The 4,768-nt window shown below is 38.3% G+C and overlaps 1 protein-coding gene and 1 non-coding gene across 2 annotated transcripts in view; one reads left to right on the plus strand and one right to left on the minus strand.

Moving 5' to 3' along the window:
* LOC143274614 (uncharacterized) overlaps positions 1-4,768 on the minus strand; it is a 50,244-nt gene that overhangs the window by 13,104 nt on the left and 32,372 nt on the right. The gene's annotated exons all lie outside the window — the stretch shown is intronic.
* Positions 101-219, plus strand: LOC143275140 (5S ribosomal RNA). Its single transcript, XR_013053392.1, has one exon. It is a non-coding gene; the product is annotated as a 5S ribosomal RNA (ribosomal RNA).

The raw sequence follows: 4,768 nt of genomic DNA on the forward strand, positions 1-4,768 counted from the left end.
TTACACATTTACCCGCAACAGGAAAAGAGCGAACTTAAAAGAAAAAGACGATGGCTTTTTCAGTGCATGCTTTGTGATCCTTAAATTTCCTTCAACAGTCGCCAACGGCCATACCACGTTGAAAACACCGGTTCTCGTCCGATCACCGAAGTTAAGCAACGTCGGGCCCCGGTTAGTACTTGGATGGGTGACGCCTGGGAACACCGGGTGCTGTTGGCAACCTTTTTACATTTTTATTCTTCCCAAACTTTTTTGTTGGTGTTTTTCTCTCTCCTGGGCTCTGCCATACTTTTCCCCATCATTTTCTCTCTCATTCATTTTCATTTTCTTGTTTCATGTCATTCATTTCTACTCACCATGATAAGTTTACACACCGGCACTTAGCTCTTGTCACATGTGACTGCACATTTTCCTTTCCTTTTGCTTTTTCTTTCAAGTCTAAGTACGCTGTACATGGTGATCATTGTACATGCACGACACTCAGTTCATCAATCTTGCATGCTATCAGTGAAAAAAAACAAAGGAAAAACAAACGCATAATGACTCACAGTAATCAGTGGAAATCCTCCTTTACTCTCGACATATGCTGTACAGTGTGATCATTGTACATGAATGACACACAGTTCATCATTCTTTTATTGAATTCATAGTCTTTTTTTCTTTCTTTCTTTTTTATTGACACTGAATGAAGCCTATTTCTCCTGTAGAATATAGCAGTATAGAAAGAAAAACTAATGAAGTAGTTATCTTCGTTTTTAGGATCATGATTAGGTAAGAAAAAAGAAAAAAAAAGAGACGAAAGGAGAGAATATGAAAAGCTGAGGGTGAAGACTTAGTGAAAAATTATCGTCAACTCAATTTTATATGAGGTAGCCACCTTTAATTCTGTGTGGCATGGGTAACATACTGCTCAGTGTCTCTGAAGACAAACGTATGGTTGGAACAGTAAATCAGCAAGAACCTCATGTTTTTTCTCTTTTGCCTTCTCTGTGATATTATCATTGGAGTGTATACAAATTGAAATCATTTGGGGTCCTACTTCGCGGTTAGAAGTCCCCAGGGTGTGCACGGACAAGCGGAAGAGAAACGAAATAGCTGAATTGTCAGGTGGTGACCGGTGAAGTTTTGGACAATTTAATTATATTTTCTTTTGGGAAATTTATTTATGCATTTAGCGGAAAAGAGGAAAAGAAAAGACGGGGCTTTTTAGTGCATGCTTTGTGACCTTAAATTTCCTTAAACATCCCCAAGGGCCAAACCACTTTTGAAAACACCGGGTTTCGTCCGACACCGAAGTTAAGCAACGTCGGGCCCCGGGTTTAGTTTTGGGATGGGGACGCGGGGAACACGGGGGGTTGGCAACCTTTTTACTTTTTATTCTTCCCAACTTTTTTGTTGTTGTTTTCCTCTCTGGCTCTGCCTTTTTTTCCCCCCATATTTTCTTCTCATTATTTTCTTTTTCTTGTTTTTCTTATTTCTATACCATGATAAGTTTACACCCGGCATTACTCTTGTCACATGTGACGCACATTTTTTTTCCCTTTTTGCTTTTTTTTTAAGTTAAGTCGCTGTAAGGGTGATCATTGTACATGCCAAAGTTCTCAATCTTGATGTATCAGTGAAAAAAAAAAAAGGGGAAAAAACAAAGATAATGATCACAGAAAATCAGTGGAATCCTCCTTTTACTCTCGACATATCTGTACAGTGTGATCTTGTCATGAATGAACACATTCACAATCTTTTTTTAAATTCATGTCTTTTTTTTTTTTCTTTTTTTTTTTATTGACACTGAATAAACCCTTTTCCCCCGTAGAATATAGCAGTATAGAAAGAAAACAAATAAAGTAGTTATCTTCGTTTTTAGGATCATGATTGGAAAGAAAAAAAAAAAAAAAAAAGATAAAAGGGAGGAATAGAAAAGCTGGGGGTGAAGACTTTTAAAAAATTTATCGTCAACTAAATTTTCTGTGGATAGCCCCTTTAATTCTGTGTGCAGGGAAACATAGCTCGTGTTCTGAAAGAAAAACGTATGGGGGAACAAAAAATCAGCAGGAAACCTCACTGATTTTCCCCTTTCCCGCCCTCTGTGTAATTTTAATCTTTGGGAGTGTAAAAAATGTAGTAATCAGTTGGGGTCTCATACTACCCGGGGTAAAGTGCCATGGTGTGCAGGGACATGAGGGGAAAAGAGAAACGAAGTATGCTGAATTGCAGGGGGTGCCCGGGGGAAGTTTTGGGGACAATTTTACAAATTTTTTCTTTGGAATTTATTTATGCATTTATTTGTGACAGGAAAAGAGCAAAAAGGGAAAAGACAGGCTTTTTTCGTGCATGTTTTACCTTAATTTTCCTTCAAAGTCGCCAAGGGCCATACCACGTTGAAAACACCGGTTCTGTCCGATCACCGAAGTTAAAGCAACGTCGGGCCCGGTTAGTATTTGGATGGGTGCCGCCGGGGAACACCGGGTTTTGCTTTTGGCAACCTTTTTACTTTTTTTTTTTCCCCCAATTTTTTTGTTGTTTTTTTTTCTCTCTGGGCCTCCATTTTTTCCCCATCATTTTCTTCCTTTCATTTTCTTTTTTTGTTTTTCTTCATTTCTACCCCATGAAAAGTTTCACGACACCGGCATTTAATCTTGTCACATGTGACGGACTTTTCCTTTCCTTTTTTTTTTTTCTTTAAAGTTAAGTACGTGTACATGGTTTCTTTGTACATCAGACACCAGTTCACAATTTGCATGCTATCAGTGAAAAAAAAAAAAAAGAAAGAAAAAAGGGAAAACTCGAAAAATACAAACGCATAATGAAACAGAAAATCAGTGGAATCCCTTTTAAATTTTGTTTATTGATTTTGATCTTTGTAGGGTACTACGAAGTATTTACCCCAAATCCCCCCCCTTTAAAGGGAAAAAGTCGGAATAATGAGGGGGTGATGGTGGTAGGGGATATCAGCCCCCCAAAGGGGGAAAGATGTACGAAAGTACAGTTACAACTGTGAAGAGTTAGTCTTTCGACATGTGGGCCCGGCCCTCGTCTTTTGGAAGTTTGGTCATTTCGTAGGTGTTTATTTGTCTGTTTGTCTTTTTAAAATAGCGTTGTCTGTTGATATCTCTTTGTTTGTTGTTTGTCAGTTGACTGATTCAGTCTTTATTAAAATTTTACTATGGCGGAAGAGTCCCCATGGTGGCACAGACACGAGGGGACTAAGAGAAACAAAGAAAAGCGAACTTCAGTGTGTTGATCGTGAAGATTTTGACTGCTACGTTTTTTTTATTTGGAATTTATTTATGCATTTCTTGGACAGGAAAAGAGCAAAAAGGAAAAGACGATGGCTTTTCACTGAAAGCTTTATGATCCTTTAAAATTTTCCCTTAAACATCGCCAAGGCCATACCCTTTTAAAAAACACCGGTTTCGTCCGATCACCAAAGTTAAGCAACGTGGGCCCGGTTGTACTTGGAGGGGGTACCCCCTGGGAACCCCGGGGGTGTGTTAAAAACCTTTTTACATTTTTATTCTTCCAACTTTTTTTTTTGTTTTTTCTTTTCCTGGGCCTGCCATATTTTCCCTCATTATCTCTCTCATTCATTTTCTTTTTCGTTTCATGTCATTTTTCTACCCTGATAAGTTTACACACCGGCACTTAGCTTTGCACATTGACTGCACATTTTCCTTTCCTTTTGCTTTTTTTTTTCAAGTCAAAGTACCTGTACATGGTGTCATTGACGCCGCATCAGTTCATCAATCTTGTGCTATCAGGGGGGAAAAAAAAACGGAAAAGACAAAGCATAATTACTCCAGTAAATCTGGGAACCCCCTTCACCCCGACTACCTGTCGTGCGATCATTGCAAAAAGGGCACACGTTCTCAATTTTTTATTGAATTCATAGATTTTTTTTTTCTTTCTTTTTTTTTTCACACTGAATGAACCCTATTTCTCGTAGAATTACCAGTATAAAAAAGGGAAAAAGAAATAATATTTGCTTTTTTTTTTAAAAAATTTGATTGGTAAAAAAAAAGAAAAAAAAGAGACTGCAGGAGACAATTGAAAAGCTGGGGTAAAGACTAGAAAAAAATTATCGTCACTAAATTTTTTGTGGTCCCACCTTTTAATTCTGTTGGCATGGTAAACTGCTCAGTGTTCTAAAGACAAGTATGGTGGAACAGTAAATCAGCAAAAAACCTCACTGATTTTCTCTTTTGCCTGTCCTTGTGTAATTAATCATTGGGTGTTAAAAGTAGTTATCATTTGGGTCTCATACTATCGGGTAGAAGTCCCATGGTGTCCCGGGACAGGGGGAAAGAGAAACAAAGAATCTAAATTGTTGTGGTGACCGGTAAGATTTGGACAATTTACAAATATTCTAATTTTAATTCTTTTACACATTTCCCGAACGGGAAAAGAGCGAAAAAAAAGAAAAAGAAAAGGGCTTTTTCAGTGCATGCTTTGTGACCTTTAAAATTTCCTTCAACAGTCCCCAAGGGCCCATCCCACGTTGAAAACCCGGGTTTCGCCCCGATCACCGAAGTTAAGCAACGTGGGCCCGGTTGATTGGGATTGGTGACCCTGGGACCCCGGGGTTTGCTGTTGGCCCCCCTTTTTTAAATTTTTTTATTCTTCCCAACTTTTTTGTTGTTTTTTTTCCTCCTGTGCTCTGCCTTTTTCCCCCCTATTTTCTCTTCTTCATTTTCTTTTTCTTGTTTCAGTCATTCATTTTACCCATGTAGTTTAAAACCCCGGGCACTTAGCTTTTGTCACATGTGATACA

Source organism: Babylonia areolata, chromosome 29 (genome assembly GCF_041734735.1).
Source record: "Babylonia areolata isolate BAREFJ2019XMU chromosome 29, ASM4173473v1, whole genome shotgun sequence".
Classification (NCBI taxonomy): domain Eukaryota; kingdom Metazoa; phylum Mollusca; class Gastropoda; order Neogastropoda; family Buccinidae; genus Babylonia; species Babylonia areolata.